Source organism: Bemisia tabaci, chromosome 4, assembly GCF_918797505.1.
Source record: "Bemisia tabaci chromosome 4, PGI_BMITA_v3".
Taxonomy (NCBI): Eukaryota; Metazoa; Arthropoda; class Insecta; order Hemiptera; family Aleyrodidae; genus Bemisia; species Bemisia tabaci.
The window spans coordinates 41,461,623-41,477,242 of NC_092796.1; the positions used below are offsets into that span (position 1 = coordinate 41,461,623).

The 15,620-nt window shown below is 41.2% G+C and overlaps 1 protein-coding gene across 1 annotated transcript in view; it reads left to right on the forward strand.

Annotated features, from left to right (window-relative positions):
- LOC109033553 (lachesin) overlaps nt 1-15,620 on the forward strand; it is a 519,756-nt gene that overhangs the window by 403,377 nt on the left and 100,759 nt on the right. The gene's annotated exons all lie outside the window — the stretch shown is intronic.

Here is a 15,620-nt window from a genome sequence, read left to right on the forward strand (position 1 = left end):
AATTGTTGTAAATGTATTCTTCATAATACAGGATATTTTAACAGAAAATTTAAAGGTATCGAGGCGTTCATTCCCTACTATAAAATGAAATGTAAGAGGCAATCGTGCAACGTGAAATGCAGTTAGGGTAGTTCCGGTTAAAACCGCTCATATTTAAGAATTATTTTGAAAATATTGGTTACGTCTCTGCATACTTCTACCGATCAGTTTCTCATGCTCAGAAGAGGGTGCACCCCTCAAAGCTTCGAACGTAGGGTTAGTAGCAGGGTTAGAGGGAAGACGAGGCCTAAGCATGAAATTTTTAGTTTGGAATTAGATCTCAATGCACGTGAAAAGTGCAGGTTCTCCGGGGGGTCGGGCCGTTCCCTTCTGCTCCGGGCCGGAGTCTGTTCAGCGTGTAATCGATTTATGGAGTTCTTTCTGGAATCGCGCCAAGCGCCGCACCGCCGCCGGCTCGGGGAAAGCGCCCAAGATATGATTGCTCGAGGCTCCTCTTTTCCTTTGTCATTGTTGCCGTTCGGCCTACGAGAGACGCTAGCGGTGACGTCACCGTGGGGATATTCTATCACATCGAATTGGATTCAAACGTTTACATGACCTAACCTCTCCCAATGCTACCGATGAAAATAGATCGATATTTATCGCTTTCCTCTGACGTGGCACTATAGCCCGCTCCAGATACTCAAACTGGAGGATCAGTCTGGGGGCATCGATGCGGGTGTTGACTGTTCGACTGGAAAATTCCGCAGGCAGATGACCTTTGAACCGAAACTCCGAGCACATCGTCGCTGAGAATCGTTGCTGAATTTTGCGCGACACGCGCAAAATTCAGTCATCGGGCCAATGACTTCCACATTCAAGCCACATTCAGCTCCCATATTCAGCGTGTGATTGCGGCATCATTTTCTTGTCATAAATGTGAAAATTATGCCATTCTTTCTGTTTTTGTAAATGTTCAACGGTAGGTCAGTATGTGTTCGGATCAAAAGGAATCATATTTGCTATAATAGGCGGATTTATCTATAGATTTCCTTTGGATCTAACTGTAACTCTAAGAGTGAACTTAACATTTTGTCCTCAACCTTTTTTTGGTTTCAGAGGAATTTATTTTGGGAGGAATGTATTCAACTAGGAGAAACAGGTAACCTCGAAAACATTAAGGGGGAAAAAATCACAAATTCTGGATATCGTGGCTCAGAGAGTTGGCTGATAATAATGCGTTTGATAAATAAAGTCCGCAACAGCGCTGCCTTTGCCGGTGCTCGCGATTTCCTTTTTGAAAACGTAAGAGTCACCACTAAGAGGGGTTGCATTCTGGGGCTGGTCCGGAGCCACTGACCCGTCGCATTAATCCGGACGCGGACGATGACGTCACGTTTGGACCGGAGCCGCCACCCCCTCCCCCTTCCCTCCCACCAAGGAATCTTTGAGACTCGACTCCTTTACGGTCGGAATAAGCCAAGACACTCGTAAGTTGTCATATTCAGCAAATAAACGGGTAGTTTCCTCACTCGGCTTTGCCCTTTTGTTTGTCCGACATTCGTAACTTTGACTTTACGGAGAACTGATATATTTCCTCGTCTCCCGGACGTAGGAACGTAACTCCATTCCGAAGTTGCAAAATTGACTCGAATAATTTCATTTATCACAAGAATGCACCTGTGCAATTTGTTTTAAAATTTTTCGGATTTGCATGAGATGAGATGAAAAATTAGTGAAATTATCAGCTATAGGAATGTCCAAGATTCTCAAGGTAATAGTTGCAAATTGACTCAAACAATTTAATTTTTCCAGAAGACTATACCTGTACGATTTGTTCTAAAATTTGTCTGATTTTTGCACGAGGTTAGAATCGCAAAATCAGTAAAATTTTCAGTTAGAAATACCCACGATTCTTAAGGTAATAGTTGCAAAAAAGATTCAAACAATTTAATTTTTCACAAGAATGTACCGGTAAAATGTGCTCTAAAATTTTTCTAATTTTGCATGAGATTAGAAGAAAATTCAGTAAAATTTTCAGTTAGAAATGCCCAAGATTCTCGGGCAGTTTAGCTTTTCCGCCCAATTCGAGTGATTTTCTCTTTTCCGCCCAGTTGCGGCGATTATCGTTTCCGCCCACTTTCATTTACAATCACTTATTTTCCCGAGTATGCGGCAACGTCGCACAAAAATCAAGAAATGAAATAAAGTAATGAAATTAGGAAGAGAAGAGACCAATAAAATCACAAAATCACTCACACAGTTTTTTTTCACTGACAGTTCCATGTTGGGTATGAGTGCCCCTTACATCTATGATAGCTGTTTTCAAATGATTAGTTACACAAACCGCACCACACTTTTTGTCAAGAGAGCACCGCCAAACAATCCCCGATTTTGGCGCGCGGACCATTCTATATTTAATTTCTTGGTAAACTAAAGTGTCTTTTCCCCGGTTGCTCAAAATAATGCTAAAATTTGACGACATATTTCGTAATACATTAAACGCAAGTTAAAACAATAAAACACTAACTCGTAAAAGTAAACTCTTAAAAACGCACGGGTAATTAAAACACAAAAAAAATATCACAGATAATTTGTCGATTCTGAAGCTAAAACGTTAAAATGTAGTATTAACATGAGCCAGATAATTTCCCGGTGACCACCGTGAAGACACTGATTTGTGACACGGAGTAAGTTCCCAAAATACCTTTGCATCTGATCGTATCAAGAATGAAAGCAGACGATCTTAGATAGATCAGTGGGAAATCTTATCAGCGGCAGTGCTATTCCTCCTCATTGCGTGCCCGCACAGTTGCCAAATTGACCAACAAATCATGTCTGCGGAAATGAAGTGGGCGGAATTGATACTTTGAAAAGGGGCTGAAAAAGAGAAAGTGGGCGGAAAAGAAGTGCAGCCGATTCTCGAGGTAATAGTTACAAAAGTGACTAACACAATTTGTAAACCAAAGTTCCATCTCCCGTAAACGATCAGATCAGAATTTGAGAATTTAATTGATTTAAAGCAAATCGGAACACGAGCCTAGTCTTGGTCCACACAAGTTTTCGACGTTTGCTTCAAAAAAAAAAAAAATAAAAAAAAAAAGCAACCGTGGAAATTGATGTCTCGTGGAAGAATCTATTTTTTGTAGGTGAGCGGCTGAACCGCGCGGTGAGGGAACGGTAAGAATAACAGAGTTCATTTATCTCTGCAGAATAGTTTAAATGGTCCTTCCATGTCCACCGTATTTTTGAACGTCTGAGCTCTGTGGGGGCCAGTTCCTTCCGCCATTAAACACGGGAAGAGAAAAATAAACATTAGAAAATATGGAGGACTCACTGCTGATAAAATCACTGAGCAGAGCAGACTGTGTCCCAGTAGATTCGGGTGGCTGCAGAGATGCGGATCTTACAAACTTCATCCTGGAAAAAGTAGTTTATTGAGAAAAGGGTATAGAAAATAAGAGGGCAATGCCATTCCAGAATTTATTTATTTATTTTTTATATTTATTTATTTTTGACAGTAATACTATAGAAAAATCGTTGAAACTTCAAGGAAAAATGCCAAGTTGTTTCTGTGTTGAAATACAAATTTTACCCGGAAATTTGGTTTTGTTGAAGCTTAAATACGTTTTTTCGTCTCGGAAACGACGAATTTTACATGAGCACCACCAGAGATTTGTTTCTAAGCTCCGATTCTAAAAATGTGAATTAATGGAAATGATGATCAAACAGACTGCATTTTGTAGTAAGGAACTACTGTTTCTCACTTATTACAGAAACAATATTATGCGCCATTAGTTTCAATACAGACTGAATACAATTTCGTTGTGGATGAGCTGGAAATTTGTCTTCTTTCCTGAAAGATTTATCACAAATTATCTCTTGTTTGCGATTGCGCACAGAAAGAGCTAGAATTTAATTAGATGAGGGTAGTCTGAGAAAATTCACACAAGTTTTGAATTGACGTACATTTTGAATAGACATTTGTTTAAGTTTAAACCCATATTTGCACACTGGCGAATATAATTATGGCTATGAAATCAATTTTGGTTTTTTATGACTTTAATTTCCCCGCAGAATAATGTACACTCAGCACCATTCTACCGTCCTTATACTTCAGAAGAGAGTGAAACAAAAAGATATCTGGTGGTGTCCAATTTTTGTTATCCATCAATTCTGATACCTCAAATTCTTGAGAAACCCCAAATGTGATAATTATTCAACTGAAATAATTTTGTCACAATCTTTGAAAGAAAAGATAATTATATTTCTTAAGCGACTTTTAAATTCTAAATCCGCAATGCCTATAAAAATTTCAAATGCATCGCGGATTGCATACGCAGCAGTTCGATTTAAATTGAAACATCAATATTCTCCGCCTGAGCAGCTCCAAACTGAAAAGAAAAATTGAGGCACAGTCTCTCCGAAGATCCACGCAAGTCGTGAAGGAAGAAAGACTGGAAAAAAAGAGTCAAGGAAAGAAATGCATCATGGCTCGGTTGAAAATAAGCAATGTTGACTTCGTAGGCAAAACGGAGCTCCTTAGTTTGCGCGTTGTTTGTTGCGGAGTGGGTATTCTTATCCATTACTTCTCTTCCGCCTTTTCTCTTAGCCGTTCAGACTTACATAAAAAAATAATATCGTTTTAAGTTTCACTCAGCTCGGCTTTGCCCGAGCCGAATAGCCAAATCGCGCCCGATTCTCTTTGAAAAAATAATTTATTTCCGTTTCACCGGCCGCCAAATCTGGATGCAGGGCGAAGCACGACAGCCCTGTCCTCGCTTCGCTTTTCTGTTTCAAAGTGTCCTTTCCGCGCGAGTTTAACTCGATTTAATGCAGTTTTTGACATTCAAAACGCAAGTAAAGATTTAATATCGTATTTTTCGAGCATTAAAAGGAGCCCGTGGCTGGAATAACGAAGGGAAGATTAGGGGAAGTGAAGTAATAAAATAATCGCATTTTTTATTCTTTGAACGATGTTGAGGTATAAGTCCCGAAGCTCTTTTTTTTAGTTAATCTTTGGTTTGTTTCCCTTCGGAGAATTCGAGAGAATGAGAAATGACGCGCTTAATTAGTGGTGCATAGTTTCAAACGCTTCCGGCAATCCAAGATTTTTTTTATTTTGAAACGCCCAGAGCACTACCGGATCTCTTTCTGTTGAACTCACGTTTCATTTAGGTTCTTTCCCGGAGTCGTAATGGTAATTGCAGCCAATTTTATTTCCCGTGACAGTTTTAACAGAGTCAGCCTAATTGCTTTTACTTTTCTTAAATATCAGAAAACCATATGCTATAATATTTTGTAATTATCGTTGAGGAAAAATTATAGTCAGAAATACCAGATCAGTGGTGTTTCATTTGAACTCTTTATCAATAGTAAAGGGGAGGATGACTGAGTCGCTTGAAGAACAAGGCGCATAAGTGCAGTTTATGAATAAATTGAGATATTAGTTATTTCAAGTCAAACTAGTCTTATTGAATATTTCATGAAAAATTCGCTCCCGAATTCCAATTTTTAAGCATCAAAAAGCCAGTTTGAACTTTCTTTCCGCCGTAAAGATCCATGTAATTTCAAAACTGCAAACATGTATTTCTCGAAATAGCAAAAACTGCACTTATGCGCCTTGTCCTCCAAGCCCTTTAACTGTACTCCTTACTGTTATGATAAAAATATATATTAGAAGGAGGCACCCTCACTCAAAATAAAGAACGGGCGGCGAGGTTAACTGTATCAACAGCTAGAATGCAACTATTCGTGTTCGAAGGATGCCCGATTGCCCGTATTGCATTCACGAATGATTGAAGGCGCTTTGGTTGCGAATTCGAAAAAGTGTATCACAAAATATGCGGATTTTTCAAATAAGAGTGGATTTCTGACATTTTTTATGTGCCCAGTGTGATTTTCATGCAACGTGTCGAAAGTTTATTCACTTGGCATTATCTCTTGTTTGCAACAGACCCATTCTTCTCCTTGTGTGTTCCCTGCTGCCTATCAGCACACAAGATAGATCGCAGACTTTGCCTCAATTATTAACGTTGACTTCCAAATAAGTCATTCGTTAAGGGAACAAAAACTTTACAGGGAAAATTTCTGTTTTTAACCTTAAAAATTAGTCCACGTCAGGCGGTTCAACTCCAAGGCACCCTATATTCCCACCAACAAAAACTCAGCAAGAACCCATGATCTCGTGTTGATTTTACGAACGCCCTGTATGAACGCACAGAAACGATAAGTAGGAAGCAGATTAAAACGTGCCCTTCCCCCGACTCGGCGTTTTTCTCGGCGAATTTACACGGAACGCAAATTAAACGGCGCGCTTCGGTTCATACGGAATTCCGTGGTGGGCTTACGGAGGCGCGAGGTTGCCGGTTTTAGCCTGTAATTCCGGAGTCCGGGAGCCGCCCAGCGCGATAAACGGGGAAGTCCGGCATTTCCCAACTTCAAATCAGCGGCGTGTAAACAGAGCCCCGTTTTGGCAATCGGATTCATGAAGTGATAGTCACGCTCCCTAGCAAGCATGAGATTACGACTCAACGCTCTTACAAACCGCCCCTCGGTTTCGTAATCAATTGCGGCGCGGAAAGTGCGGAAACAGAAAAACCGCCATCGGAAAAGTTCGCAAATTGCAGGATTTCCGCCCAAGGAGCACGTTTGTAGCAGTTCCTGGGAATTAGGGCGGGAGGTGTATTTTTTACACGAAGAAAAATTCCCCGAAGTCTGTATTTTTCCCTAAGCGGATTTCATTTCCAGACAATCGGAATTATTGCTGCCCAAATGACATTCTTGACTCGACAACCGTGATCCCATTGGGACGACAGGGATTTGACCAATAGTAGCATTTTCCAACGGAAAAATCGTGATTTTTTTTAAAAATTAGGTTGCAATTTTTTGGCGATAAAATCGCTTGGATCATTAACAGCTGAGTGATTATCCTCGATCTTGTCGCTTTTCTATCTCGATAAAATCGAAATTTTATCTTAATTTATCACGACTTTTTGTTCGATAATTGTCGTCGATGAAATAGCCATTAATCGCTGTTTATAATCCGATAATACTGAAATAAATCGACGTCTATCAGATCGCAACTTATCGCGATAACTGCTACTTGAGTACTTGTCTCAGAACGAAATCCGATGAGGATATTATTAATACAACATCCTAAAGAGATTCTGGGAAATGTGTCTGGTATTATTGTTAGTTTCGTTAAAAAATACGGTATCCGAGTATTCGATGGAAAATCGTCTCTACGGAGCAGGAATCGTGTCACCCCAAACATTTCTTGGATGTACTTAATTTCGAATTCTTGGATTTCCTTGAATGCTGACAAATTGCCCACAACTACTTGAAAATTACTTGGATCATAAGGTTATTTCTGTACGATCTTTAGGAGATGGGATTTTTTTCTTGTGCTTCGAAGTCTTCTGTAATGTTCTATAAAGGTTCCTCCATAGGCTCTTGAAGATAAAAAGACGTAATCGGGCGTCATTTTAAGCGTTTCTTTCGAATTTGAGGGACACTTCATCGGCAGCATAGAGCGGAGCATTAGGAGTTCACGCCTCGCGCCAGCGCGCCTTCAATTTTGCAGATACAGCACGGGCATCCATCAGGCACGAATAGTCGTATCTCTGCGCCGTCAACAACGCGCATCCTTTTCCTTGCCGTATTGCCATGTTGCAGTGGTTCCGTTTGTCTTATGTATAGTGGAGCTTTAAGGACTGCGTGGACAATACTGCCGAAGATAGGTGATCATATTCAAGCTTCGTTTTTTTTTTAAATTTAATCCCGAATCTGAGCCGCACCCCATTAGCTGCCTAGAGCGGAGGCGGGGTCTATTAGTCCTGCAACGTCTCAAGGATATGGTTGGGGTAACAGAGAACTCATTTATTGTTGAGACACATTTAACTAAACGCATTTTCCAGTTATTCGACCTTTTTTCATTGAAAAGTGACTTATAGAACCACTAGCATTACTTCAGTCCTCCAAATCAACTTTGGCCCATATTATCCTTACAGGGAGGTGAAATAATTCAATTGACGCGTTTTCACTTCAAATAGATTCACCACAGATATCGACCCCATGTTTCGTTCTCTTTTTCGGAGCTTCGGTCAACTCTGTGAACGACGTATGAAATGCGGAAATGAAATAAAATAAAACCCGAATAAAATGGAACGAAAAATTTGCGCGGGTGGAGAAATATTCTGAGCCGTAAAATATAAAACTTGATTTACTGCACCGAGTGAAGATGGCTTGGTCGCTCTTGCTGCCAAGTTTCGTTCAATTTTGTCAAATTCACTCGAGAGATCCCTTCGATGGATTCTTTAAAAGTTGTTTCAATTATTTGCTTGCGTACTCTATGGTAGATTAAAGTTAGGAGAAGTCTCCGTAAATTAGTCTCAGGCAGGACAGCGCTAGGATTTTTTCTTCCCACACGGAAAATAAAACTTCGGTTCACACGGAACTCTCACGGTTCAGGTAACTGAGATTTTCAGTCATGAGAACGAAACATCAATTCAGGAACTCATATTTTGCACGAAACTCTTTTCCGTTTACTACTCTTGTTCTCATCTGAAGTATAATTTGCAAAATTAGAAGCTACTTTTCTTAAAGTTTGACCGGTAGCAGTTAATTTGCGACACACGTTGCTTACGCAGTGGTCAGCTAAATCAAATATATGGCCTTGTGTTTTTCGAGAGAAAGAACTAAATGCTCAAAAGCACATCAAAATTGAGAGGCCTATTTTCTCTGGGAGCACATATTTAGGTTTTAGGAGGAGTTTTACTAGTAAAATAAGCATAGGCGGTTCTAGACCTTCATGCTTGGGGTGCCCAGAGGTGGAAAATGTCGGAGATCGGCCCCGAAGGGGACGGTCGCTCAGGGGAGGCCCATGTTTCGGCCCTCAAGTTTTATCCCTTTCCTACCCTTCTTTCTCTTTTTATCTCTTTCCTTTCTACTTAAATACCTATAAATTCAATGTAAAACATTTTTAGCAAAACTTTCCATCAAAACTACAATCTTACCATAAAACACCAATAAAATCTTTTTAAAACACGGCTATCAATATTAATTCTGTTTAAAACATTTCCAATTAATTGCTGGGATTTTTTCTCTGTGTGAGCAAATACAGAATCTTTAAAAGCGGTAATTTGGTCTTTTTTATATCAAATTTTTGCTTGGGGGTGCCCGGCACCCACTGGCACCCCCGTAGAACCGCCTATGAAAATAAGTTTTTAGTTTTCTTTTTCGTCTCCCTCCCAATTTCCTTCTGTCCTTCTTTTTCCTTTCAATCCTTTCCATTTCCCTATTGTTGTTGATGTTGAAGTTGTTGTTGTTGTTCTTCTTACTCTTCTCCGTCTTCTTACTCTTCTCCGTCTTCTTCTCCTTCTCCTCCTCCTTCTTATTTTTCCTTCTCGTCTTATTCCTCTTCCCTTTCTTCTCTGCCTCTTCTCTTTCTTCATTTTCTTTTCCTTCGTATCCAACTTTTTCTTCTTCCTCTCCTCCTCTTATGTTTTTTCCCGATTTGTGCGTCCCGATCTGACACATGTTAGTAGTCCCAAAACCCAAATCCGTCACACTAGGATCCAAATAAAATTCGTGCGTATTTTCTCTCGCTGGGAGATTCCTGTTCGGTGCGGCAATGAGGGGAAGCCGCGAGTTTATGCTACATGAATTCCGCACACACCCCTCCCACCAATCACCCGACGACACGGGCCCTCCGCCGCCGCTCCACTCGCGAAAAGAAGAGTTATGAACGAAAACGAGAACCGGAGCGACGAACGAGTCGCGAAAAAAAAAATAGAAAAAAAAAGAAAAAAAATTATAGAAAAAAATGATTCACTTCGACCGGTGCCAGACATGAGTCCTTCCCCATTGATCACTCACTTTTGGCTCAAGCACTGCGCCCCCTCCCCCCCCCTCCACCCTGCCCCCGGGAGGACGCAGGGGGCTGTATGAGCCGCTCGTGATTCATTTGCTTATTGGTTTAGTTAATACCGCCACGCCGCACCGCACCGGGGCAAAACGCCGTATCTCCGTGCGGAAGTTGCCAAAACTGCAAAAATTTTGGATTTTTTTATTTTTATTTTTCAAAAAAATATATTCTTTTAATAATATGCCGTTGCCAAATGGATAGGATTAAGCAACTGGAAAACATTTTGCGTTGAGGAACTTTACTATTTTTGACTCTTTCTAGTGACAACACATTTTTTTATTAATATTCGATAGAGATGTGACCCTGTTGCTTAGTTCCATTGGAATTTTCTCTGACAGAAGACGAACTTACGGAGAAAATCTGAATTCTTTTCGCTCTGAAATTTTCAAAGAATTTTATTTGCAATTTCATCTAATTAATCTGAAAATTTCAAGGATAGGTCTCCGAAACTTCTCTCAAAAAATACACGTTTTATCGCGCGACACTTTGACAACATAGTTCTCGCATGGATAAAGGAGGGGCCAATGAATCGCTCGTGATTCAATTGCTTATTGGTTTAGTTAATACCGCCGTGGCAAAACAAAACGCCGCATCGACACACGAGCGTTGCCAAAAATCCCTCAGTAAAATACGAATTTTCCGAGAAAATTCTAAACGATTGGCTTCCAAATTTTTAGGGAATCGCACTCGTAATTTAATCTAATTCGCCTCAAAATTTGTAGGGAAAATTCTCAAATTTTCTGTATGAAAATGTGGTTTTTAGTGGGGAAAATTTGACAACATCCGATCGGTCGTGCGGTTTGTCTGCAGAATACGCGCGTCGAAGATGTGGGTTACTCTCCTTGCGAAGTTTTTTACGCCTTGCCCGCTTTGTTTGCGAATCAATTCGATGAGTGCCCCTCGCTCGCCGTGCGCCCCCCCCCCTCGACCCCCCTCCTCAGCCGGCCCTTGTTTCACCGTCTAGTGCTTCCGGGCCTGTTGTTTCGGGAGCGGTTATTGGCTCTCCGGCGAACGCATCCCTGCGTCCCTGAATGGTCCGGGGACTTGAAAAGCGTGTTCGTTTCCCGCCCATGGCTGGGCGAGCGAGACGGAAAGTTGGACGTATTTCCGCCGAACGGAACTATGTGCATTATGACGTGAGCCCTGCTATGCATCTATTCGTATGGGTCTCAGGGCTCATGTCCTAATGCACATAGTTCCGTTTGGCAGAAATACGTCCAGTTGAAAATGCGTTCGCAGTCGCAAACACGGATCCAACCTGAGGGTCTCATAATTGGATGTCATGACCCACCGCTCTTTGAGTGTAAAATCTATACATTTTAATCGGAAATTAAAAGAAAAGAAGCGAATCGTGTTACTCGGGCTCCGTCGTCTTGCTTTTCGTCGGGGTTGACCAGAAACTGCCGAACTACATTTTTACGGGGAAAAGGAGGTAGGGGCTGTTGGATGATGTCGGAATTTTCAATTAATTGTGGTTGTGCCCCAATAAATTAGGTTACTAACCAAAATGCTCCAATAATACCCCTTGAGTTACGGCACTACCATACCACAATTAATTGGAAATGACCTTATCATCCGACAAATTGGGGTGTTATCACAATTTTAGGGGATAATCCCTACACTTTTTTTCGTGTTACGTTGCCTTATTTCCTACTTTTTCATTTTTAGTTCGGAACTGTTCATCGTTACAACATTTCCACTTGTCACTCGTAATCGGAAACTGATAAGCGTTTCTGATTGCAAATTTCACCGGTTTTCATAAAAATCTGACGAACTGTCATGATTTTGGTTTATTGTGATTTGTGTTTCGACGAGTATTGTCTCAAAATATTTTTGGAGCAACTCTCAATACTCCGATATGGATCAATTGGACTGTACATTTTATAGTTAGGAACTTCTCTTCGTGGCTCATTTCAGAAACAGCATTTGTGCCATTTGATTTCCCGTGCAGATAGGTGACTTTCGAATGAGCCAGAAACTGTACCTTCTCATTTTAAAATGCATTCCAATTCTGAGTCTATTTATTTTTCCCGTGGACGACCGATAAGAGACGAGTCAAAATCGCCCTAATTTCCTTAGTCGCTCCCCAACTGATCGAGGTATTCGCAATAACAATACTTTCAAGTTTGCAACACGGTTTTCTCTCCATTTAAATCAAATATAATATTGATTATTATGTAGGTGACAGACTCTCCCGTCGCACCCATAATAGATTGTTTTTCATACATTTAAATTCAAGGCTAACATATTACAGACTTCAAAAAATCACCACTGATGGACGCATTAAAGCGAAGTCAATGAGACCTATCTTAAGGTGGTTCATCAGAACTTCGGACATTAGTCGACGGTGTCGATCTTCGATGGTTAATAAATCAATTGATAATTTCCGAATTTTAAGATATTTTCAAAGCAATTTCACATCACGCACACTGTAGTGCTTCAGATCTTCGCACAAAAAATTGAACAAATTAACATTGGACAACTATCGGAGTTGTTTCAAAGTGTTTCTTAGTCCAATTTTGTGCACGAATACCTTAAGTACTACAGCTGGATGTGATGCGCGGATATTCTATAGAATCGTCCTAAAATCCAGAGATTATCAATTGATTAATCTATATCAGTGGCGTGGCGTGCTTTGCGATATATCGATTGATCTGACATTTGAACCTATGGAAAAGGATCTATATATAGGGTGTTCGTAACAAACACCATAATAATCGATTTTTCACCATACCTCCAAATGGAGAAATATCGATACTCGATCATTTACGCCTAGCCACTGAATAGAATCGCTCACCCAAGTGTTGGATATCTACTTTAAAATAGACTTAAACCCTTTTTCTCGGATATATTTTAGCCTTACGGTAAGCTAAGGGGGCAGGGTCGTGAACTTTGTAGGCAGAACACGCGGCAACAGTGGAACAGACCACTCCTTTGACAAGAGAACGACCGGATAAGCACCGGTCACAATTTGTCTCCAACACAAACAACCTCTTGGATAATTACGCTGCTCGGCCTAACACTGCAACGCCCCCGCCCCCGCCGCCCCATCATTTCACCTTTTCCAGGCCACCCCCCCCCCTCTGGCCTCACCGTGTGCCTTTGTCTATCTTATTTTCTCACCTCGTGTCACCTTTGATCGTTTGATCGTCATAGGCCAGCCTACTAAAGTTTTAGAGCCCTCCGAATGATTGTCGCCCTTTGACCCGTGTCATCTATTAGGAATCAACCAAGTGAGCTTACGTCTGCGTCCTTGGTATTTTTTCGAAGTTGCTTAAGGCGGGCAAATTGACGGATTTCACCAAAATCAGCCCGGCTGTATTTAACGTTGCCTAATTCACTCCATGGTCCGTATCTCGGAATTTAGTGTTGAATCTTATTGTTAGTTCCGAAAACACATAATGCGGTGTTTCGGTTATTCCTCCTGACAGTCAGGAATATTATTCAAAATGATGATTTTTAAAAGCATCTTATCCTTGCTGTCTTCAAGAATTTTTTCCCCTCTACCTTCAAAGACAAGAAATTCAGACAGGTTTTTCGCTCTCCTGAAAAGTCGCGTTTTCCAAGATACGTGGTTGCAGACCTACATCGTCGATCTACCAGCATCAAGGACTGTAGAAAAAACAAATGTGCCACTATAGACTTTTTCATTAGTGATTCCCTCAACACAAAAGACAGTTGTAGCAGTTGCTGTCGTAAATGTTCGGATGGCAACGCACAGAAGTTTTCTGATTCGCCATGCGGTGATGTAGGCGATGTAACTTAAGTGTCGATGGCTGAGGAACAATACCGCCTAACTAACAATTTTGGCAAACATGAGTCAGCCTTTTTCTCGTATTTTGCTTTTGTAGTATAAAATAAGCACGCTGATGTTTAATAATTTATAAAAAAAATTACAAACCTACCTCATAATTACTAAACGGCGAAGAAATTTATTCTTCCTGTAAGATCGTCAGTTTGCAACTAGGCGTTATTGTTCCTCGCCCATCGAAAAGCTGAATAGAAACGATAACTATTCGTGCTCCTGTGTGGGTAATCTTGCCTACCCAAGAAACTGAAGGAGCACTGGTTTCTCTAGTCGAACGGTTGAACCTCGATCCCTGCTGCTGAATTGAAACGATAACTACTCTTGCTCTTGTGTGGGTAATCTTGCTTACCCAAAAAATTGAAGGATCACTGGTCTCTCCAGTTGAACAGTCGAATCCCGATCCTTGCTGCTGAATAGAAACGATAACTATTCGTGCTCTTGTGTGGGTAATCTTGCCTACCCACGAAATTGAAGGAGCACTGGTTTCTCCAGTCGAACGGTCAAACCTCGATCCCCGCTGCTGAATAGAAACGATAACTATTCGTGCTCCTGTGTGGATAATCTTGCCTACCCAAGAGATTGAAGGATCACCGTTTTCTCCAGTCGAACGGTCGAACCTCGATCCCCGCTGCTGAATAGAAACGATAACTATTCGTGCTCCTGTGTGGGTAATCTTGCCTACCCAAGAGATTGAAGGATCGCCGTTTTCTCCAGTCGAACGGTCGAACCTCAATCCCCGCTGCTGAATAGAAACGATAACTATTCGTGCTCCTGTGTGGGTAATCTTGCCTACCCAAGAAACTGAAGCAGCACTGGTTTCTCTAATCAAACGGTCGGACTTCGATCCCCCCCCCGCTGCTGAATAGAAACGATAACTATTCGTGCTCCTGTGTGGGTAATCTTGCCTACCCAAGAAACTGAAGCAGCACTGGTTTCTCTAATCAAACGGTCGGACTTCGATCCCCCCCCCCGCTGCTGAATAGAAACGATAACTATTCGTGCTCCTGTGTGGGTAATCTTGCCTACCCAAGAAATTGAAGGATCACCGGTTTCTCTAATCAAACGGTCGAACCTCGATCCCCGCTGCTGAACAGAAACGATAACTATTCGTGCTCCTAAGTGAGTAATATTGCCTACCCAAGAAATTGAAGGATCACTGATTTCCGAAGTCAAACGGTCGAACCTAGATCCGCGCTAACATCGTGTTGAAGATTTTAATTGTGACTTTTCTCATATTCCAACGATTATTTTGACGCGGAATCATCCAAGCATCGACTCCTCCACGCTTCAAATCGACTGAACAAGTCATTCTCGCGTTTCAAAGAGCGGAGCGCTTCGAGGGAAAAATCAAGATCCTATTCGCTCAATTACACTTTACAGATCCAATTTAAAGTGAAACAAGAATCCGCACCTCTTTCTTCCCGGCCATCATTCCGCCCCGCTCTCGTTCGAGTTAATTTAACTCTATGTAATTCCATTAATTGTTTGTTTTCCCGAATATTTCCTCGACTTTGATAATGACGACGCTGTCCATTATGGGAGTGAGGAGGGAGACCGCGGGAGGCTTTTCAAAGCGGGACTGTGAAGTTATCAAATAAATTAAACTGGCTTTTTCTTTCTTTGTTTACTTTGAGTTATTTTTTACCGCTCCTCGATTACTATCCTAAGAGTTTTCTTCAGGAGAAGGCGGGGGAGGGGGTTCACGCTCTTTTGCCCAAAGAACACACCGAACTCGCACACTAACTTTCTAACTTGGCGTGGATTTTATTGGCCCATTTCGAGTGGGTTGACCTTCGTTTAAATTTAGAAAAATTCCTCAGCCTGACGATATTCGTGTCCAATATTTTAATTTTAACGAGCCACTGGATTTTTACTTCATTCATTTCTTATACAAAAAATTAAATT